This window comes from Erinaceus europaeus, chromosome X (assembly GCF_950295315.1).
Source record: "Erinaceus europaeus chromosome X, mEriEur2.1, whole genome shotgun sequence".
Lineage (NCBI taxonomy): Eukaryota > Metazoa > Chordata > Mammalia > Eulipotyphla > Erinaceidae > Erinaceus > Erinaceus europaeus.
The window spans coordinates 108,545,672-108,570,632 of record NC_080185.1 but is presented as its reverse complement, the minus strand read 5'-3'; the positions used below and the strand labels follow the sequence as shown (position 1 = coordinate 108,570,632).

At 37.4% G+C, this 24,961-nt stretch overlaps 1 pseudogene; it reads left to right on the top strand.

Annotated features, from left to right (window-relative positions):
• Window positions 1-442: 442 nt before the first annotated feature.
• Window positions 443-22,063, top strand: LOC103109725 (bone morphogenetic protein 4-like; annotated as a pseudogene).
• The last annotated feature ends 2,898 nt before the right edge of the window (window positions 22,064-24,961 follow it).

Here is a 24,961-nt window from a genome sequence, read left to right as displayed (position 1 = left end):
CTCCAACCCAGAGAGTACGTGCCCAGGAAGAGGCACCCCCACGCTAGCCCGGCATCTCCTTATTTTTCTCAGGACAGAAATCTACACAGAATAAACATAATAACTACTTATAGACTTTCTGATAACACACATACATATGCATATGCATATGTGTGTATATCTATCATACAAGTTGATTGTTATATGACAATTATAATTATTTTTATTTTTTAATTTATTTTTATCTATAAAATGGAAATACTGACAAGACTATGAGATAAGAGGGGTACATTTGCACACAATGCCCAGCTCCAGAACTCCATATCCAATCCCCTCCCTTGATAGCTTCCCTATTCTTTATACCTCTGGGAGTATGAACCCAGGATCATTGTGTGCTTGCAGAAGGTGGAAGCCAGACCTTCCACAAGAGGATATAAAGATAAAGTTAATATGCCTCGCAGTCATGGAAGGTAAAATCATTTTTATCTTGGCCTAGATACTATTTTATTGTCCATGCTTGATACTATTCTGACTCAAGCCAGCCTGCTTTAATCTGGTCATATTCTCATACAATGCATGTTTCACTAGTTTTTGAGCCAAGCTATTAAAGTAGATACTCTCTTCAATCATAAAATACTGTGAGTAGATGGATGCCAGGGTTCATACCCAGGAATATATATATATGTATATATATATATATATGTGTGTGTGTGTATTATTGTAAATTATTTTATCCCTCCTCCCAACTGGGTCTTCACGCCTCTGTGGTTCTAGCACTCCTGACTGACTCTTAACCCTCCTTTTTTTCTAGATAGAGGGTAAGAAACAAAAAAGGGAGGTAGAGAGAGGAGAAATACCACAGAACCATTCCATACTCTACAAAATGTCCCCTTTGCAAGGTGCTCCCATGTAGTAGCTGGGAACTAGAAACTAGATCTTCATGTATGGTAAAGTCTGTGCTCTACTAAACTATCTTCTGGGATGCCATCTAATTTTTAATTAAACAAATACTTACCTAAATCATTTAAAATATTCTGAGTTACGGAGAAGGGACTCTTTGGCCTTTTACAGTATAGTGACTTTGGTGCATTTCTGCTCCACTTGCTCTTGGCTTTCCTCCATTGGCAGTGTGTCAGTGTATATACAGGTTATGGCCATGTCTCATGCTGCTTAGCCTCTGAAAGTTTACTATTGCTTTGTTTCTCTACTTACGATAAAGAAATGAGAAAGTACATGATACAATGAAGTATTGTCTCTCATAGAGCTGAGGAGATATCTCAGTGGTAAAGCCATAGGACTTGCAAGCCTGAATAAACTCCCAGGGTTGATCCTTGTCATTTAATTTGCCAGAGTGGAGAGGTGCTTTGATCTCTCTCATAGAAAAATAAACAAAATAAATTAACTAATGAATTCAAGAAAATTATTCCTTTTTCCCTCACTATTATGAAGTTGCTACTGGCTCAAGTTGCCTCTCTAATTATCTCTTCCTCATGCTCAGTTCTCTCCTAGAGCCTTACATCCTCATCTACATGGATGTCTGTTAATCCATGCCCACCTATTCTCCAAGTATGTTTTAGCATTGGTGACTTTAGGTCAGTTTCAAAGTATATAGCTTAGGTTACATTTCCTGGAAACTGATTCTGAGATACTTTTACTGTCGGGAGATTGATTAGGGAATACCTTCAAAATCAGCAGCTGAGGTAAAGTGAGGGCAGTCTCATGGGGCAAAGAGAGAAGTTAAACAAACATAGTCATAAGGGAAGCCTCATCACCCTTGGGGAATTCTGGGGTTAGAGTGATATTTCTGTCTTACTCTAATGGTATGCTATTGAATCACTCAGATGTAACCCAAGTAAAGCTTTTCTCTTTCTTTATGGATATTTCCTGGGGAGGGTTTTCTTGTAAGCTATCATCAGTGAACACTTCCAAGAGCAGGGAGGACGACTGTCTCAGTACTAATGGAGGGATCAGAATAGCACCCCACACCATTCAGCTTATTTATTAGACTTAAGAATTAAAAGACTATGTCAGAAATATCACCTATTTGTTTGGTTATAGATAGATTTTATATATATATATATATATATATATATATATTTCCCTTTTGTTGCCCTTGTTTTTATTGTTGTAGTAGATTATATTTTCTTTTCACCTCTAAAAATTGCTCCTCCTTCTTCTCTCTCTCTGTCTCTCTCTCTCTCCCTCTCTCTCTGTGTGTCTCTCTCTCTGTCTCTCTCTCTCACACACACACACACACAATGCTGTTACTGTTATGGTTCTAATGTCCTTGGCCCTTTGACTTTGTGTGTTGTTAAGTGTAATGTTTTTCATTTGCAAAAGGTTAAGAAAGACTGTGGCTTCAGGTGGGTGAAGTATCTTCTGAGATAAATGTTGTCTGGAAGAATTTCTTAACTCACATTTTGTTCCCAAGATCCATGGTTTCTTTCTTTTAAAAAAGATACTTCCCCAGGGATGGATGCTTACAATCAAAAGATTTCTCATTATTGAGTGTGAATAACAGACCTCTTAACAGAACCACTTCTAAATAAGCTTTCTGGATGATTATCTCTAAAAATTGAAAACCAATGCATGTGCATCCCACCCAAATATAAAACAAATAATGAACAGATAGATGTTAAAGATATTATAGTGATGCTAAGTATCCCTAAAACATCTACATATTAAACAAAATCCGTTCTGCTTCTTGTTGATAAGTGTGCCTGAGTCTCCTCCTGCAGATGTCTTAAAATATGTAAATAAGAATGACTTTGTAGTAGGAAGTTTAGTTTTGACTCTCTGGCTCTCAACTTAAGCTCATGTTTACCTTCTTCCCATGACCTCCACCAATATGCTGAAACCAGCGTGACCAATCACCTGTTCCCCAATATATTATTTCTGCCCTTTGTCTTTCCTTCCTCTCCAGAGAGCCACTCTCTGCCAAGTATTAGGTAATGCTGAGAACACTTTAACAAAGGGACAGTTTAATCTTTCTAAATATTTGCATATGAAAACATGAAATCTATTGGTGAAATGTAGGACTGTGAGAAAACAATGAATGCCTGTAAAATCATCCTCTATGTCTTTTAAAAGACTCAATTTAGGCCATTTCTGTTACCCATACACAACTGACCCGCTAATTTCTTTCTTTCTTTTTTTTCCAAACCATTTTTTGGGGGTTACTTTGTTATAGTGCATTTGTTGTCACATGGGTGTAATTTCTCATTTTTACATCACAAGTGTCTGTGAAACACTCTCACATAGAGCTGAGATCCCTTTTCACCATCTTGCACTAGGACTCCAACTACCCCTCCTACCCCAATGAAGGAAAATACAGGGCAATTTTTTTTCAATTTTTTATCTAAATCAAGATTTTTTTTCATGTGAAAGATCAGAGCATACTTATCTGGTCTCATAATGCTGTCTCATGACTCTGGAAACTCGTGTTGCCATTCCTGTGCTCTAAACACACTGAGCTAACTCCATGGCCATACTAATTTATTTTGTATGGAAAAGAGAGGGTGAAACTAGAGAATAACTCCTACACATGGTCTGCTGATTTTTTTGATGGTTTTAAATTATCTTTTATTGCTGTGATTTATGATTTTTGTCACTTTATTGGTGTGAATTAATGGTTTACGGTACTTAACTGTCATGATACCTAACCATTTAAAGGAATTTAGTCCTACCCATTTATATGCTTTGCTAAAGTTTCTGTAATTTAGAAAAATCATGAGGAAAAGGATAAGATAATTTTTTTGGCAGTACAATGAGAAGGAAATGTTAATTAGCCTTTTATTGGATCGATTAATGATGCAACTTGTCATCACCATGCAAAATGTCATATTAGTTTTAAATTTTCATAAACAAATAACTTAGTCTAGTATAAATGTATTTGTTAAAGGAGTTGCAGGCAGCCTGAGAATCCTCTTTATAATCTTTTACAAATTGCAGTTAACTACAACTTAATGGTTAATGTGCTGAAATCACACTTGTCTATCTATAAACTCTAGGTTATGTTAGATGACTTAATCCTATAGTGCTTAAACTTTTTTTTTATATTCAATATAGATTTCTCGCTGAGTATAATAAGTAGAAATACTAAAGTCATCACAAATGATGACAGTGATTCAATTCAGGGCAGATATTCTTTGTAAATCTAGGTAAAAATGAACTAATGATTTCAGAAATATGTTACTGTGATGGGGTAACACTTGTATGTATACACTGTATTTCAACAACATGTTAACTCTTGAACCTGAAATTGTATAGGTTAAATGATTATATATATATATATATATATATATATATATATATATATTTGTGTAAATAATGTGTATCACAGAAATGACTTAAAATAATGAGATAGAATTAAAACAAGCATCCCTGAAGGTAAACTAGCTTTATAACTTTGCACATTAAGCATGTGTGTGTGTGTGTGTGTGTGTGTGTATGTGTTTATGGCATAAATATATTCATTTATATATGTATATACTCTTTACTAAGGCCCTTCTAAAATAGCCTAAGTAATAAAGGTTATATGTAATAAAATATAAAAAATAATGATTTAAGTTATATAGGTTATTTTATTTGACATCTTAATCTATGCAGTATTTGAATTACCTTTGCTAATATGATTTATTTCTTATGGCACAATTTTTAGTGCTTTGCTAAATGGTATTATACACTTTCAACCACTTTTAATTATCCCTAATCACCCCAAAAGGTTTAAAAGTGTTTTCAACCCTATGCAAACTGGCTTTCTGGCTATTAAAGACTGAGTCTGGCTGAGAGGTATCTTGGCTGCTAGCATGTGTAATTATAGACATTCCTAAGATTATTAAATTCATAAGGCTATTAAAACATCTAATGTTTCTTAGTTTTGATTATAAGACATTTGAAATTGCCTCATTGGATTAGGAGAATCTTGTATTACGCATTTAGGTGATAAGCTCTTTAGACCAAGTCTTCTCTAGTCTATGATGTATACTTTACTCCATAAACATTAGCTAATACCTAGTTTTTGAAGACTTACTACGACATTCCATACTATAATTGAGCTTATTTTTACACCATTTGAAGAATTAATGAAAAATTGAATCTTATACTTAGGTTGCATTATTTGTGGAATTCTGTACTGTGGGTAAAGTTGAACACATACAGAGAATTAGGACATTATTAGTTGTATAATACATTGGTGAATGTAAATATAAATATATAAAGCAATTGGTAACTTTTAAACTATAAATGACCTTTGAGATGATGTCGGCTAAGGCTCTCACTCTTTTTACCTGATACAAAGCTGGGACAGATAGAATTTAGACTTATAATGTCATACAGCAGGTGACTGGCATTACTGAAGCTATATAGAACTATAGCTGCCAATTCTCAATAGAGAATAATAGCCCATTATGTTAATATAACCCAGCCTTTGTAAAATAGCAAGCTCTCACAGTTTTATTACAGTGGATGATTCAGCTGTTTGTGCGAGTAAACCTGATGGTTGCTATTCAGATAGAATACAAATAAAATTAATAATAATTAGTTTGTGACAGATCATCCTGTCAAATTACCTGAATATATTTCAGAGCACATATAATTTTTAACACATTCACAAAATCTCTACCTAAAGTTATCTATAATGTTTCAGAGTGAATATGGAATAAAATAAAGATACATTATTAGCTAACTTCATTGTTTTATTTTTACTTTAAAAAATATTTTGTATATACTTATTATTGGATAGAGACAGAAATTGAGATAGGAGGGGGTGGGAGAGAGACAGAGAGACACCTGCAGCCTTGCTTCACTACCCATGAAGCTTCCCCCAAGCAGGTGAGGACCAGGTGCTTGAACCTGGCTCCTTTCACACTGTAGTGTGGGCCATTAACCAGGTGCGCCGCTGCCTGTCCCCCACCTCATTGTTTTGTCAATATTTCCTTTTTATAAATAAAATTAAAAAGTTGAATGCATTTAATCAATGTGAAGTTAAATCTGTGTAGGTGTGCAGTGGTCATGGACTTGAACCCTTGCACATTTTAAAGTGCACACTTCACTGAGTTATCTCCCAACCCCTTAACCTAAGTTTCAGTGACATATAATTGGCAAATATCAAATTTCATATATTGAAAAGCTATAAAATGAGACCATTCTTTTTCAGATCTTGACTGTTTATTTTACCATTTTCCAATAGCAATTTGCTATTTGAAATGATTTTCTTCATCTGTGAAGTGGAAACTATGCTTGTTAATTTATATGTGGAATGTTTAATGAAATTAATTGATTAAAAATTATGTGACACAGAAAATACCTAGTGTATGAAGATAGTATGATACTTATTTATATAAGCCTATAATAAATGGTTCTCAGATCATGGATGGTCCATGTTCCCAGAGGGATAAAGAATAGGAAAGCTATCAGGGGAGGGTATGGGATATGGAGTTCTGGTGGTGGGAACTGTGTGGAGTTGTACCCCTCTTATCCTATGGTTTTTGTCAGTGTTTCCTTTTTATACATAACAACTATAAAATAAAAGATGATAAAGCCCACAATATTAAAAAAGTAATTATTTCTTTAAAAATACCTTATTTTATTTTTATCACTTTTTATCATTTTATTGGACTAATGGTTTATAGAACAGTTGTTGATACATGGGTGTACATTATCTCATCTCCCCATGATAGATGTCTGAAGATTTTTACATGTCCAGCATTAGATGGATACCAAATATGAGGACCACCAAGAATATGGCAAACAATTCTAGAAATAAAAAAGTAAGTTAAAATACTATTTGGCCACTTGGGAGAAAAATGAAGTGAAAATTTGTATCAAAATGTGCATATAGGGGCCAGGGTGGTGTCCCTGGTCCCCACCTGCAGGGGGATAGCTTTGCAAGTGGTGAAGTAGTGTTGCAGGTGTCTCTCTGCCTCTCTTCCTCTCTATCACCCCCTTATCTCTTGATTCCTGGCTGTTTCTATCAAACAAAATAAATATAATAAAAAAATTTTTAATTGTGCATATAAACCTACTAGGAATTCAGTAAAAAAACAGAATAAAAAATTTTAAAGCATGTAAAAAAAAACATGATTGACTCACTTTTAAGATGATCTAATTCAAAGCAAAGGCCCATAAGTGCCCAAGTCCATATTCTGTTTATCTGTATGACATTTTATTGTTTCTGAAGGAAAATTCTCAGTTTGGAAGGAAGTAGTTGTGTTTCATACTTAGCCTTCTTTACTTCTTGTCAAAAAACCTCTCATTGACTTTTGAAAAGATATTTATTCCATAAGAGAGAGTCTTACATCTGCAGTGCACTGTTCGTCCCCTTATGCAGTTTTTCAAGAAATTTCTAACAAAACTGATACTCAATAATTGGTGTTAACAAAGCTGTCTTGAAGAGTAATGCTAAGGAATAATGAAGGTCATTGAAACCATAATTGAGAAAAAAAATATATACCACAGCTTTCTCAGCCACTCATCTGTTGTTGGGCACCTGGGTTGCTTCCAGGTTTTAGCTATTATGAATTGTGCTACTATGAACATAGGAGTACACACATCTTTTTGGTTGGGTGTTATGGAGTCCTTGGGGTAGATCCCCAGGAGAGGAATTACTGGGTGATATGGAAGGTCCATGTCTAGCCTTGTGAGAGTTCTCCAGACTGCTCTCCAGAGAGGCTGGACCAGTTTACATTCCCACCAGCAGTGCAAAAGGGTTCCTCTGTCCCCACAGCCTCTCCAGCATTTGTTGCTGCTGTCCTTTTTGATGTATGCCATTCTCACAGGAGTGAGGTGGTATCTCAATGTTGTCTTTATTTGCATAAATTTCAGAACATTTAAAAATTAATCTTTATTTATTTATTGAATAGAGACAGCCAGAAATCTAGAGGGAAGGGGGAGAGAGAGAGAGAGAGAGAGAGAGAGGGAGAGAGAGAGAAAGACACCTGCAACACAGCTTCACCACTTGGAAAGCTTTCCCCCTACAGGTGAGGATTGGGGGCTCCAACCTGGGTCCCTGAACATTAGTAGCATGCAAATATTAACCTGGTACACCATCACCCAGCTCTGAATTTTTTTTCTGTGTCAGAATAGTTGGATTAAGAAAATGACAGAAGGCATCAGATAATAGTAATAGTGACCAATATTTAAAGGAAGTATATTTAGGTAAACTCTGCACTCCCCTCTTCTCCCAACCCCCTCATCCCTACCCACTTCCAGGGAGATGAAGACTCTCCTGTAGATTTTAAGATGAAAAAGAGGTAATAACTTAGATTTGTGACAATCTTACTGGAATAGAAAGCAAATAGGAGTACAAGACCACCAGAAAGTGAGAACTTGAATTAGTGTTTTTATCTCTTTTGGATAAATTCCCAAGAGTGCTATTACTAGATCATAATGTTTTTTCATTTTTTATTTGTTTTAGGACTGTCTATGCTGTTTTTTATAGTGTCAGCACCAAATACTCACACCAACAGTGAAGAGAGGATTTTTTTTTCAATAAATGATTTTGGGTTAATTGGGTATATAGATGGATATATAGATAGGGATAAAATGAAATTAACCTTGCTCTCCATCATTCATAAAATTAACTCCAGTTAGCTTTTATTTATACTAATCATTTTAATAAAATGATTGATAATTTGCTTTAATAAAATCGAGAACTTATTCATGGATGATACTTTCAAATAATGAAAAGACAAGTCGCAGAATAGAAAAAGACACCTATAGTATGTCAATCCAATCTATGACTCATATCCAGACATTTAAAGAGACTTTACAAATGGACAAGAAAAAAAATGACAGTGCAAAGTGAATTTTAGATATACTATGTAAAAATAGGGATGTCACAAAAGAAAAAAAATATTGGATGAAATGATTATATGTCTCTCAAAATTCAGCTATTTAATTCTGAACCACCTATTTGGAAAGAGACAGGGCCTACAGGGAGGTTAAATGGGGCTATAATAGTGATTATAATGAAGTTACAGTTAAATGAGATCACAAGGATAGACTCCTAATACTATATGATCAGTGTCCTGGTAAGAAAAAATAGATAGGGAGACAGCTCACCTGTAAAATGAACTATACCTGGGTTCAATTCTTAGTACCATATGAAAGCTCCATGGACGTCACCAGAGGAGCTCCGAAGATGGTGGAGTGATATTCTGGTGTCTTTTCTTTCTCTCCCCTCCACAAAATAAAAGATGAAATTTGTTGGTGTCTTGTACCAAAGTAAAAGACTTGAGAATGGGGTAGAGGCTGCTTTCAGGTCCTGGTGCATAATGGTGGAGGAGGACCTAAGCTCTGGGGATGAGAATGGTTTGCAGAAAAATGAGAAATTTTACACATGTATCAGCAACTATATCTAATATAAACCATTAACCCCCCTGCCACTAAAAAATATTTTTGGCCACAAAGGTGTGATATTCTGGTGTCTTTTCTTTCTCTCCCCTCCACAAAATAAAAGATGAAATTTCGAGTTCATTCTCTTATACTGCATTGAAAGAAAAGAAGAAACAATGGAGAGCTCTACTTTTTATGGTCTCAGAGTGACCTTATGTCACATTAGTGTTTTGTGAAACTGTTTATGTCCTACACAGAGCAACTTAGCCTAGTGTAGAGCCTTGGACTAGGTTATACTAATGTGGAAGGCTGAACCACTTTAGTTCCTGGACACTAGACTCATGGTACTTCTCATCGCTATCCTATCAGGGACACATTTTATTTATTTATTCCAGTGCCTGCTCAGCTCTAATTTATAGTGGTGTGGGAAATTGAACTAGGGAGCCTCAGGCATGAGAATCTATTTGCATAACCATTATGCTATCTCCCCTGCCCTCAGTGATACTTGTTAAACACAAGTAATTCAAGATCTACCCACAGTCACTACATCCAGAAACTATCAGGATTGATTTATTCAGGTGATATATTTTTTACACACCAAAGACTCAAAATTCCTCTATGGAAAAAAAAAAGCAAAAAATAATCAAATATGTATCAATGTGGCAAATGCTTGTTTGTGGTCAGCATACTTAGTAATAGTTTTCTCTAATTTTTTTTTTACTTATAATTTAAAAACTATGATTAAACATCTATTTCACATTTGTAATAACATTCTTTGGGATATTTGAGCTATATCTTGATGAAAAGCTAAAATATAGGTGTATTGCTGAAAAGTCTTAAGCTCAACACTAAAACAGCTTAATGTTTTTATTTTCACTAATTGTTCTTACGTTGATTATCACCTGAAATCAGTACCACAATGTGCAGCAGGACTTAGTTATTCCTTTTTGGGTTCTGAATGCATACTTCTGCATCATCTTTCTGTTGACAAGCTTTCCCATGTGCTTTAAACTTGAAACCACATAAGACATACAACCTTACTCTGATGAGCATGCCCTTTAAATGCTAAGCTAAAGGTGTTTTCTAGTCTCCATATGACAACTTGAGGAATATAGGGTCCACAGGAGACAGTCTGTGCCTTCAGAATCACATCCATGACACTCTTGCCTTATTTTTTTTTGACAGTGGTATAAACACACCCAGCAGGATGATAAAGTTCAAAGCAAATGCACTCTCTTCATTACACTCTATTAATATTAATAATCTACAGATATGGCTCCAGATCTCCAAAATAGATTTAACTGGAACAGCAATTATCTCAATATCATATGTTTAGTATGTTTATAATTTTATAGGTAATTTTAGATAGATGAATGCTCACAGAGCACATGCTAAAACTCAGTGTAAATTAAGAGGAACAGTTAGTTACATAAAATACATATTTCAGGGAGTAGGGCAGTAGTGCAGTGGGTTAAGCGCAGGTGGCGCAAAGCACAAGGACTGGTGAAGGATCCCGGTTTGAGCCCCCGGTTCCCCACCTGCAGGGGAGTCGCTTCACAGGCGGTGAAGTAGGTCTACAGGTGTCTATCTTTCTCTCCTCCTCTGTCTTCCCGTCCTCTCTCCATTTCTCTCTGTCCTAGCCAACAACAACAACATCAATAACAACAATAATAATAACTATAACAATAATAAACTAGGGAAACAAAAGGGAATAAATAAATAATAAAATGTAATAAAATACATATTTCAGCTGTAATTTGTTGCAATTTATAATTTGAGAATGAAATCAGAATTTAATTGGCATTGTGGAAGAGTGGCAGTGAGAGATTACCACCTTCTAGGTACTGGAAAATATCTAGTGCTCTTCAAACTATTCCCAACAGAGAACCAGGTTTTTTGTTTGTATGCTCATTCCCTTAAAAATGTCATTACCAATTTCTCACAGATGGTTAATTTTTAATAGAGTCATACTTAATTTATAAAATAATTGAAAAGAAGTACACAAACTGCAAACTTATCTTTAAATTATTAGATTCAACAAGCATAAAATAACTCTGTCAAATCGCTATAAAATTTCTAAAGGTTTAGTCTCAATTTCTGTACAGCTAGTCCTCGAATAATGTTTTGTTCAATGTCTTTTCATTGTAACATTGATGGGGAAGGAAAAAAATCTGTTCTTGGCCAGGGCTACTGTCTGTGTAGTTTGCATAGTCTTCCCATCTCTCTGTGGGTTTTCTCTTGGTTTTCAGATTTCCTCTCACATGCCAAAGATGTACACGTGAGATTCATTGGTATGTCTCAATTACTAGTGTGTTTCTGTGTGTGTGTGTGTGTGTGTGTGTGTGTGTGTGTGTAGCACTGAAGCATAGGCAATAAACAAAACGTTATTCTATAGATCAGTAAGTGAAATTAAGAGAAACTATAAAATGACTTTAGCTTTATTTATCATAGGATTTTATTTTTTATTAGTGATTTACAAAATTTTAAGATAACAGGGCTATAAGTCCACATTGTTTTCATCACCAGAGTTGTGTCCCCATCTGGCAAAAACTACAATAGTTCTCCCAAGGTCACAGATATAGTTTGACTTTATATCTACAGTGTATTTCTATATCTATATCTCTATTATTTTTGTCCTTTTCTTCTACAGTCCTGCCTTCACTTCCTTTCTAAATCACACCTATGCATATTATTACTTCCCAGTGTCCTTCTATTTTCCTCTACTCTCTCATATAAGTGCCTGACTTCCTCTGGTGTTTGACAGATTTTCTTCCCTTTCAGTGATACTATGAAAATAAAGATACCTGGTGACAAACATTTTGGGTCCCAGTGGAATTGGGGTACAGAGCCGTCTGGTCATCTTCCCCTATACGTTCCCCCATTTGGGAATATGGACCAAAATTATTTTTGTGGTGCAGAAGGAGTTCTGGTGTCTGTAATTGCTTCTCTACTAGAGGTGGAAATTTGCAGGTGGATCCATTCCCACAGCCTGTTTCTGTCTTTCCCTAGTGGGGTAGGGCTCTGGAGATGTGAGTTTCTGGGATACATTGGTAAGGTCATCTGGCCAGGGAGGTCAGGATGGAATCCTAGTAGCATTTGCTGCTTGGTATCTGAAAGGCAGAATAACAGGGTAAAGGGTCAGGAAAAGAGAAATCAAAGAATAGGGGTCGGGTGATGGCACACCTGATTGAGTGCACATATTACAATGTGCAAGGACCCAGATTCAAGTCCCCACTCCCCACTTGCAGGGGGAAAGCTTCATGATTGGTGAAACAGTGTTGCAGATGTCTCTCTGTCTCTCTCCCTCTCTATCTACCCCCTCCCTCCCAATTTTTTGGCTATCTCTATCCAATAAATAAAAGATAATAAAATTTAAAATATTAAAAAAATGAGACATCAGAGAATATACACAACTTCTCAGAGTTTCCAGGACTAGGAGTAATAAGAATTTTAAAGATAATGGGAAGGTTCCTTGTAGTCTTAGAGTTTAAAATGACAGTATTCATTCCCTCTTCCTTCTCAGTATGTTTGACATTCCATGAGGATCTGGGTCTGGAGCTTTGTTTGGACTTGAGTAATGACCAGAAGAAGCTTAGAGTTGCAAGTGTTCAGCAGTCATCAGGCTGCCATGGGCAGTGGTCAGGTCTGATATATGACTGGTCTCTGCATCTAGGTTATGGCAATACCATGTATGCGTTGGATCTAGTAGAGCTCAGCTGTGCTTTATAGTGGAGTCGGTGATTAAATACAGGATCTTAGAGCCTTAGGCATGAAGGTATTTTGCATAACTATTAAACTGTCTCCCAGGTCCTTCTGGTGATATTTTTAATCCCCTAAATCCCCAAGCCTGAAACCCAACTGACTTTAGGACCTTTAAATTACCAACTTAAAAAATTTGTTTCTGTATTCCTAATACAATTTGAATTGGACTTCTATGCAACCAAGAATTCTTATTAATATAACTGATAAATTTAAAGATTCTTAAGATTTAAGTGACTATCCTAATTTGCCATATTAAAATACAGAATGCCTTGTTAGGCTAGAATTTCAAATTAATGATGAGCCTTTAGTATAATATTCATTGTTTAGAACAGTATTTATTGAATGCTTACTATGTGCCAGAAACTACTAAAATGTTTCAAGTACAGTAATTTTCTCCTTACAAATGCCTTTTGTCTGGTAAGAAAAATGAGTCACAGCAAATATAAGTAATTTCTTTAGAGTCACAAAGCTTATAAGTATATAATATGTATGTTTTAATATGCCTGGTGTAAAAAGTTCTTTGTGCCCCAAACATTGCTAATTTTAGTGATTCTGTGTGTATATTATATCTCCAGGTAGAAATATCAAATGGATTGTTGCATTTATAGGCCTGGAGCTCAGGAGAGAAATCTGGGATTTTTATGTACATAGGATAGGTGGTCACAATAGTGATAGCATTCACAACTATAGGACTATAGAATTACTTCTTAGGGAAGAATAAATACAGAGTTGATCATTAAGTGTTGAACTTAAAGATACTCTATTTTGGTGGCTAGGCAGTGTTGACCCAGTAGCACACACATTACAGTGCTCAGGGAGCAGGTCAGTCCCCCCATCCACACCTTCAGGGTGAGGAGCTTCACAAGCTGTGAAGCAGTGCTACAGGCATCTCTCCTTCTCTCTCCATCTCTCTCTCCTCCTCCCCCTCTCAACTTCTGTCTATCCAAATATCAATAAATAAAATATTTGTTAAAAGATAATTATTCTGTTGAGGTCCAACCAAGAGTGAAAGAATTATTAAATACTGAGGAGGTATAGCCAGTGAAGTGGAAATAGTGCCAAGGAAAATTAAAAAGAAGTGAGTCTCAAAGATGGGGTTGGGGAAATAACGCAACATCTTACAGTGCAAGATATGCATACTGAGGCCCCAGAGATCTTGTACTCCATTGCTTGTACCATCATATATCAGATATGAGTGATGTTCTGATTTCTTTCTTTTCTAATTTTTTAATTTTTTATTTATATAATGGAAACATTGACAAGACCATAGGATAAGAGGGATACAATTCCACACATTGTCCACTCAGGAAGCTCCATCTCCAATCCCCTCCCGTGATAACTTCCCTATTCTTTATCCCTCTGGGAGCATAGACCCAGGATCATTGTGGGGTACAGAAAGTGGAAGGTCTGGCTTCTGTCACTGCTTCTCCTCTGAACACAGACATTGACAGGCCGATCCAAACTCCTAGCCTGTCTCTTTTTCCCTAGTGGGGCAGGGTTATGGGGAGCTGGGGCTCCAAAACACATGGTGGGTCCTCTGCCCAAGGAATTCTGGTTGGCATCTGGAACCTGGTGGCTGAAAAAGAGTTAACATATAATGCAGAACAAATTGTTGACTAATCATGAACCTAAAGGCATGAATATTGCAGATGAAGATTTGGGGTCTCCGTTTTTGAAAAAGTTAGTAGGTTTGTTTTAGGAATATTCCAGAGGGCCCATGACTTTACTAGTTTTTGCCCGAGTCTGACATCTAATATGCAGGAGGACCCAGGTTATTGTCTGGGGAGATGATGTCATAGTTGGAAGAAGGGCTAGAAAGCTGGATCAGGGAAGAGAGTATCTCCCAAATATGGAAAAAGTATATAAATATTATCAACTGTAAACCTCACCTGTTTGATCTGAGGCCCATATTGAGCACAGGAGCCTATGTAACCTCTGCATCCCTGTAGGTCTGGACTCACATTCTGTGGTAATAGCTAGGAATATTCCAGGCTGCACTAATTTCAGGACCCATCTTCCTCAGGTAGTAGGTAGAGTATGTTGTCCAAACTCCCTTTGGAAAATGGAACATCCCTTACCATTATTACCATTGAGGGAAAAGTCCTATAGGGACCCACGAAGGTGTCCATTATGTTATTTCTGATAGAGATGACAAATAACAGTAGCGAGAGGGATCTGTTACAGGTCTAGGTCCATCATGTCTGTGTGGGAACCCTAGAGCTCCCTGATGAGAGCCCTAGGTGATGGGGTGGCCTGGTTGTAACTAAAGATTAATCCTTAAAGTATGCCAGTCTCTTGTGCCTATCCAGTTTTTGTAGTCCTTACTTTGACAAGGTTAACTTTGGAGTGACTGAGGGATGTGTAATAGGAAGTAGGTGAGGAGGGTATCTAGGTCTAAGTAGAAACTATTTGAGTAAGTACTTTATGGTGTCTTTTAAAGGTCTTTCTACTTGCTTGCTTCATTTATTGACTCACAGTAAACTATTGTGTACTACTGCTTTATGGTATATATATGTTTCCCCTAACTTATGGATATATGTGTATATAAGCCCTATCTCATGGGACTTGATCTATATCTAGGTTTTGGGACTTCGTTAGGAAGTGAACCACCTGAAATGGAATTAGAGAATCCTATGAAAGGAAAGGTCTCACCCGAGTAATGAGGCTGAAGGGTTGACATTCCATGCCTGTCCTCTCTGGACATCCATTTGGCCAGGATCTTGTTTAATATTTTGGCATCTATGTTCATCAGAGATATTGGTCTGTAGTTTTTTTTTGTTGTTGTGCCCCTATCTTCTTTTGGTATCAGGGTGATGTTGGTTTCATAGAAGGTGGAAGGGAGTATTCTTAAGGAAGTGGTTCTTAAGCAGTATATTGTTGAGTTTCCAAATTCTGTGACTTTTAGTATTTTTCTGTTTGTTGTTGAATGTTAGCTTTACTCAACTGTGGTCTGAGAAGATACTTGGGATGATTTCAATGCTCTTGAATTTGTTGATACTGTCTTTGTGGTCTAACATGTGGTCTATCCTTGAGGATGTACTATGTTGATTTGAAAAGAATGTGTATTCCAGTTTTTGGTGTGAAGGACTCTGAAAATATCCAGGAGGTCTAGTCTGTCCATCTCTTCATTTAATTCTCTTGTTTCTTTGTTGATTCTCTGCTTCATTGATCTGTCTAAGTGTGACAGTGGGGTGTTGAAATCTCCCACTATTATTGTATTACTATTGATATATTTTTGTAGTTCTTTCAGTAGGTGTTTGATGTATTTAGAAGGTCCCTCATTGGGTGCATAGATGTTAATAATTGTAAAATCTTCTTGGTTGATTGATCTTCTAATCATTATGTAATGGCTTTGCCTATCTTTTATTACTTTATTTAATTTAAATTCTAAGGTGTCAGAGATAAGAATGGCTGTTTCTGCCCCTTTTTGTGGTCCATTAGCCTGTATGATAGTTTTCCATCCTTTCACTTTAAGTCTACTTGTCTTGCTGGGTCAGGTGGGAGTCTTGCAAGCAGCATACGGTTGGGTTGTGTTTTCTGATCCATCCTCCCACTCTGTGCCTTTTAATGGGTGAATTTAAGCCATTGGCATTTATTGATATTATGGATTTAATGTATTATAGTGCTATTATTCAACAATTTTTTTATTTTCTCTGATATATGGCAAGTATTATGGTGATATTCTTGTTTATAAGAGGTCTTTTAGTACCTCTTTCAGGGCAGGCTTGGTGATGGTTGCCTCCTTTAACTGTTGTCTGTATGAGAAGGTTTTGATTCCTCCATCTAGTTTGAATGAAAGTCTAGCAGGATATATTATCCTTGATTGAAACCCTTTTTTTATTCAGGGCCTGATAGATGTCTTGCCATTCTCTTCTGGCTTTTAGAGTTTAAGTGGAGAAGTCTACTGATAGTCTTAAGGGTTTTCCCCTGTATGTGACTTTCTGTTTTTCTCTTGCAGCCTTTAGGATCCTTTCTTTATCCTTACTTCTTTTCATTGTAACTATTACGTATCTTGGTGTCTTCAGGTCTGGCTTGATTCTGTTTGGCACTCTCTGGGCCTCTTGAATCTTAATGTTCTTTCTGTTGTTTAGGTCTGGGAAGTTTTCTTCCGTTATTTCCTCTAGAATATTTACTTTCCTTTCCTCTCTTTCTTCCTCTGGCAGGCCAATTATAGGAACGTTACTCATTTTGAGATCATCCCATATGTCTCTGTTGTTTTCAGTGTCTCTCAATCTCTTTTTGAGCTCTTTTACCTCTTTCTTTGTTTTCTCTAGCTCATCTTCTGTCTGACTAATTCTGTTTTCTGCTTCTGTTAATCTGCTTTCCCTTCCCTTAGCTTCTTTCTTCAGTTCAGTTATAGTATTAGCTTTATCTGCTAGTTGGCCTTTTAGCTCAGCTATTTCAGCTTTCATTTCTCTAACTACCTCAAGGTAGCTAGTATTTTCTTTAAGGTTATCCTCTGTTGTTTCCCCTCATTCTGGTAGATCTTTCCTCCATAGTTGTCTTCATTTCTGTGATTATTAGGTTTATTAATGCTTGCATACTTTTCTTATCTATGGTTACTTCTGACTGATTTGGAGTTTCTTTTGGGCTCCTGTCCTGATTCATTGTGGTAGCAGTTTTATTTCCTCTTGATTTAACCATTTTTTATTGATGTAATTTTTGTTTTTTTTTTTTGTTCTGTTGTTCTTTAGTTGTGTTTTGAGTATAAGCCACGCTATACTAAAGACCTTTATGATAAGTGCAGTCACCAACCTCAGAGATTACAACAATAGTAACTGAAGCAAAGATTGATGCAGTTCAACCAATACCATTGGCAAACGCTAGAAGAAGACCAATACCATTTAGTCAAACAACACCTCCAGTCCAAGAAAAAAATAACAACCAAACAAAAGAAAAGGAAAGAGACAGGATAAAGGGAAAGCAAGAATAGACAATTGTGCAAATCTACTGTCCACTATAAATTCTAGGGATAGAAAGGGAAAAAAGGGAAGTAGAGAAGACACACACACACATAGAGACCACTCCGAGTCAGATTTCTTCCCCAAGATAATTCACAAGCGAGTATCAGTGAATTCAGAAAACAAAAGGAGGAAGGAAGAAAAGAATAAAAAAAGGAAGAAAGAAATCAAGAAAGCAAGAAAGAAGAAAAAAAGAAGAGCAATGAAAGGAAAGTTTTTTTTTTTAATTAGCTAGGAAGAGGGAAAAAGGAGAGTTGAGAGAAGAGGTAGAGAGAAACAAGTTACTCTCATAATAGATGGGACACCCAGTCACCTAGCAATGGAAAAACAACAGTTAATTTTGGTCATCCTGAAGAAGGTGGATGGAAAGGGACATGTGTTTATAATAACAGTAGAAATAAAATAAAATAAAATAAAATAGAGTATAAAACCCCTAACAGTCAGTCTGCAGCTTGGACTGCTCAATTGGCTGCAGGCAGTCTGAGCAAAGACAGCCAATTGTAAGAAGTATCCAATAAAAAAAATTTTTTTTAAACCCCTTCAGGTAGTCTTTCCCAGGCAGGGATGAGGCTCTGATTGGTCAGGTATTATATCACTCAAATAGACCTCCAGGCACTTAAAAAAAGAGAAGTTAAAGGAAGAAGTTTGGAATGACACCCCTGGTAAACCAGGAATCTTGGTAAATAAAATAGCTCAGCAGGGAGCCTGCTAGGAGTGGCTGTGCTGCCCCTGGGGGCTGTCTGGTACTGGGGTGTGTGGGTGAGCTCAGAAATAATCCAAGGATTTTCCTTTGTCCCCCTGACCTCCATTTGTCAGCTTGAGAGAGAGAGTTATGGGACTGTATTTTGGTGTCACTCTGAGCAGCCCATGTTCACCCTCCTACAGACAGCCCAGTATCATACCCTATCCAGCGGATCCCAGGTTGCAAGCTGCCTCTTGGAGCTCATGGCAGTTGTGGCTCCAAATTCGCCATCTTGACTCTACTCCCTGCCTTCTTAAACCCCAAGAGAGCAGTAACCTTTCCCTTTTTCTGTAAAGCGCATACTTCTCCCAGCCCTGGAACATCTAGGGTGGGGCTCACTTTCCTGAATGCTTCTCTCAAGTCATACCAACTGATACTGCATTTGCTGATCTCTTTTTTTATAATTAATAATTCTGTCTTTAAGAAAGAATAAGGTGGATTAATCAACATCCCCAACAAAGATTAGCAAATTTCTCTGTCAATATGGACACTAGGGGCCAGGTGGTGGTGCACCTGTTTAAGCACATACATTACAGTGTGAAAAGACCCAGGTTCAAGCTCCTGGTCCTCTCCTGCAGGGGAAAAGCTTCAGAAGTGGTGAAGTAGGGCTGCAGGTGTCTCTCTTTCTCACTCTGTATCTCTTCCTCTATTTTCTCTCTGTCTCTATCCAAGAATAAATAAAAAATGTTTTTAAAAATATGATGGACACCCTTTCTTATTATATGAACTCTCTGACCATACCTATCATGTTCTATAACTGTTCAGATGTCCAAACCCCTTTGACTGTTTTTTGAGCAGTATAAACTCAACCCTTTCTTATTGGTGCAGAGATACTCATTCTCTGCTGCCTTTGATATTTTTGAACTTAAAAATACCTCTTCTAGTTCTTCAAACAGTCTACAATGTTGAGGCTTTAAAGGCTTACAGAAAAGTTAGAACAGATATGTATAATAACTCATTAGTAATTAAAATACTCTGGGGGAGAATAGGAAAGCAGCAGCTTTTATGAACAGTTGCCTTTGACCAGAGTGTTATTGACATTGAGTATATAGATGAAAAAAATTAACTTCAAACTGTATAGTCTGGCTTACCTTACATCTTAACTCTATCCAGGTGTCCTTATAAGGCCCTAGTCAACTTTTTTGGTCTCACCTTACTTGCATTTAAAGTATAGAACTATTATGCTATTCATCAAGGACAAAAAGAATTACTAAAACTCTCTTTTTTCTTATTTTATTTTTTACATATGTTTTAGTAATCCTTTTTGTAGTAATCAAAATGAAATAGCACACAGGAATATTTTCTGTGCCTCTGAAATCTTTCTAAGCTTTCAAGGTTAAATACATTTTAATGCAACTTGAATATTCTTATACACGAGTAGTGGGAAATAATCTAATAGTTTACTTATATGTTGAACAAGTGATAGGCTTAAGCCTCAGGAAACTTCCTACTGACAGGCATTTGATAGTTAGGAAATTTTACTAAGTGATACCATAACCAAATGATATTGATATTTTTATTATTCATTTTTCTGAGCTTGAACTTCATATATTTTCAATTTCACTGCTCTGGGGCCATGTTTTTATTTAGATAGATATAGGAAGAAATATCAAAGCACTAAAGCTTTCCCTGGTGCCATGTCATGTCCCATATAGGGTTTGGTCTCAAACCTGAGCACACACATGGAAAGATACATGTGTGTGCTTAAGTGATGAGCTATTTTTCTAGCTTAATATATCTTTTTTTAAAATAATATTTTATTTATTTTGGATAGAGACAGAAATTGAGAGGAACGGATTGCTAAAGAAGGAAAGAGAGGGAGAGGGAGAGGGAGAGAGAGAGAGAGAGAGAGAAGAGAGAAAGACACTGGCAACACTGATTTACCATTTATTAAGCTCCCCCCCATACATGGGGACCAGGGGCTTGAACTTATGTGTAATACTACATACACACTTATATATACACTTTATATGAATACTACATCAGTGTGCATACCTTTACTGGCACCAGTCTGAGGAAGAGAAGGAAGAAGAGCAAATCTGTAGCATTAGTCTGAAGTATCCTGGATGCCCCACCAGTTGGTTCAACACCATGAGAATCTTCTGCCTTAAAGAATATCCAGAGAGTGTCCCAGGATCCTTTGAAAATTCCACTTTTTATTTCCTCTTTAGCTTCAGCAGCATCCCAGAAAATGAGATGATCACATCAGCAGAGCTTCAACTCTTTAGGAAGCAGGTAGATGAGGGCCCTGACTGGGAGCGGGGCTTCCACTGCATAAAAATTTGTGAAGAAGTAATACCTGAGAACATCATCACATGACTACTGGACACAAGACTAGTCCATCACAGCGTGACACGGTGGGGAACTTTCTTTTTTTTATATTTATTTATTTATTTATTTATTTATTTATTTATTTTCCCTTTTGTTGCCTTTGTTGTTTTTTATTGTTGTAGTTATTATTGCTATTGTTGTTGTCATCATTATTGGATAGGACAGAGAGAAATGGAGAGAGGAGGGGAAGACAGAGAGGGGGAGAAAAAGATAGACACTTGCAGACCTGCTTAACCACTTGTGAAGTGACTCCCCTGCAGGTGGGGAGCCGGAGCCGGGGACTCGAACCAGGGTCCTTACGCCAGTCCTTGGGCTTCATGCCATGTGTGCTTAACCCACTACACTTACCCCACTGTGCTACCGCCTGACTCTCTGGTGGGGAACTTTCTATGTGAGAACTATGGTCTTTCACTGGACCCAGGAAAAACAGCCCAACTATATATAGGCTGGCCATTGAGGTGATTCACCCCCACCAGAGATGGACCCATCACGGCCAGAACATCAGGAATAGCTGATCATTACCTCAAGAAAATAGAAATTGGGCCAAATATTCGGTTACTTTTGGCCATAATGGCCAGGGATATGCTTTATCCCTGTACTGAAGGGCCAATCATAGCCCAAAGCATCACCCACAGTGTGCTCTAAAGAAGAATAAGAAATGTAGGTACCACTTGCTTTATGTGGACTTCAGTGATGTGGGAATAACTGGACTGTGGCCTCACCAGGCTACCCAGGCCTTCTACTGCCATGGGGACTGCCCCTTTCCACTGACTAACCACTCAACTCAGTTAGTCATGCCATTGTGCAGACTCTGGTCAGCTCTGTCAATCCCAATATCACCAAAGCCTGTGTGTTACACCCACTGAACTGAGTGCTATCTCCATGCTCTACCTGGATGGTGGTACTGAAAAATTATCAGGAGATGGTAGTAGAGGGATGTGGGTGCCACTGAGATTAGACAGTGTTTGGAGATGTGCATAGGCAGGCACACACACACACACACACCTTCTCCCTCCCTCTCACTCTCCCACTGACACACTACACAGACTGCTTCCTTATAGCTGGATTTCTATATTGAACCTGGGTCCTTCCACATTGTAATGTGTTTGCTCAACTGGGTGTGTCACCACCCAGCCCCATATACCTGTTTTTAAAATAGCTTTCCCAACTATTATTTCATTGATTCTCTCATTTGCGACACTATGAGGGCAACATCAGAATTTGAATCACTGTCTTATTTAACACTATTTTCATCATGGTAAATTAAAAAATAAAGATACTTTTGAGCCTAATACGTTCAGCAGTTAAAAATACTGGTTCAGTACTTACTGGGGGGAAAAGCAAATTATTCTAATTTCTCTCTCACTAGAAGTCTTTTCCATTATGAATTTGCCTTTGATCAAAGACTTTCTGCTTCTTTATAATACTATAACTTTCAGTACGTGCTTGCTTAGCTACTTACTAGATTTTGGAAAATGATTCTATTAACACTAAAACTCTAAGTACAAACTAGGTTTCTATTTGAGGTGACATCAGAAAACAAGAGAGGGGAGAAGGTGGTGGGGCACTTGGTTAACTACACACATTACAGTGTGCAAGGACCTGGGTTCAAGCCCCTGGTCCCCAACTGCAGGCAGAAAGCTTCACAAGTGATGTAGCAATGAAGCTACAGGTGTCTCTCAGTCTTTCTCTCTCTCTCTCTCTCTCTCTCTCTCTCTCTCTCTATATATATATATATATATATATATATATATATATATATCCCCCTCTCGGTTTCTCTGTGTCCATCCAATAATAAATAAAATAAAATAATATTTTTAAAAAAGAAAACAAGAAAGAAAATATTGTGTGCTTCAAAAGAAGCTAGAGAGAAGCAATGAAAAAGGACCACACCAATTCACAAAATGAATGTCAAACAATCAAACTTCCCAGAAGAAGACTCAGAGTAATTTAATTTTTCAGGGGGAACAATTTCTCTATATGTTTTGAAACTAGAAACCCTTTGGCGTTTATTATGAAAAACACATGACCTTAAGATTTATTCTTGATACGTATTTTATTTTATTTTGTTTAAAACTTTAATTACTTTTCTGTGCTAAATCAACTTCTGTTTGTTTCAGTTTTATTTTCTGGACCAGAAAGTAAGCATACTGCAAGTAGGGTGTTTGCATTGTAATATGTGTAATCCATGGGAGGAGGTGTTATGGTAAGGAGGAAACTTTAGTGCTGTGTTCTGAAAATCAATTTCTCTCTCTCTTTTTTTTTTTTTTTTTTTGGTGCCGGGGTTATCACTGGTGTTCAGTACCTGCACCATGAATCCACTTCTCCTGGAGGCTATTTTTTTTTCATTTTCTTGCCTTTGTTGTTTTATCATTGTTGTAGTTATTAATATTATTGTTATTGATGTCATTGTTATTGGATAGGACAGAGAGAAATGGAAAGAGGAAGGGAAGACAGAGGGGGAGAGAGAAAGATAGGCAGCTGCAGACCTGCTTCACTGCCTGTGAAGTGACCCCCCTGCAGGAGCAGGGGCCGGGGCCTTGAACCGGGATCCTTATGCTGGTCCTTTGCGCTTAACCTGCTGTGCCACCACCCGACCCCCTAACCATTCTTTCTATCAAAAAAGCGGCCTGGAATAGTGAAATCAAGCATCTGTAATTACCTAGTTTCATAATAGGTTAGACTCTGGTTCCTTCTTAACTGCTGTGTATATAATCCCAGTATTTACACAGTTTTTATTATACTATTATAATTATATATCACAATGTTTTTAGATGGTTTGTTTGTTTATGTGTTTATTTATTTATTTATTGCCTCAGAGATTGATGGGGCTTGGTGCCGGCAATAGGAAGCCATTGTTACTGGGGGGCATTTTTTTCCATTTATTGGACAGGATAGAGAAAATGAGAGAGAAGAGGGAGGTAGAGAGAAAGATATATGTTGGTATGCTTTTAAAAACCCCTTCTGTTTCATTTGGTTTAAATCCCCCCTGCTTAACACTATTCTATTTACATAACCACTTCATTCTATTTACATAACCGCTGTTAACAAGCACCACCCTCCCTCCAGGGCATTGGTTCAATCCCCACTGTTTCATGATATGTTTTTGCTCTGCCCCCTCTCCTTGTCACACTCTGATTTTCACCAGTCACTTTTCTCTCCACCCTCTCTATGTCACATCCTGTTCACACCCTACTTGGGAAGTATATATAAAGACAACATTGTTCGCTTTTAGTTGAGTTTAGCTTAGCTCGGCTTAGATTGTGCTGCGTCCTGCATGAATAAAGAGATACTGCCTACAGCTCAGCCATGAGTCCCTGGTCGTCTGTTACCCACCCGTGAAGCCAGCCCGGCGAAAACAACAGATATACATCTGCTAACCTGCTTTGCTGCTTTGCTGCTTGTGAAGTGTTCCCCACCTGCAGGTGGGGAGCCAGGAGCTGGAATCTGGACCCTTCTGTAGGTCCTTGGGCTTATTACTATGTGCAGTTATGGGTGTATCACTGCCTGGCTCCCCAGATTTTTTTTTTTTTTGTCTCCAGAGTTACCGTTGGGGCACGGTGCCTGCACTATGTATCCACTGTTCCTGGAGGCCATTTTTTTCTCATTTTGTTGCCCTTCTTCTTAGCCTTGTTGCTGTTGCTATTATTATTGTCATTGCTATTGTTGTTGGATAGGACAGAGAGAAATCCAGAGAGGAGGGGAGACAGGGAGAAAGATAGACACCAGCAGACCTGCTTCATTGCCTGTGGAGACCCTTCTGCAGATGGGGAGCTGGGGGATCTAACCTGGATCTTTAAGTTGGTCCTTGTGCTCTGTGCCATGTGCGCTTAACCCACTGCGCTACCAT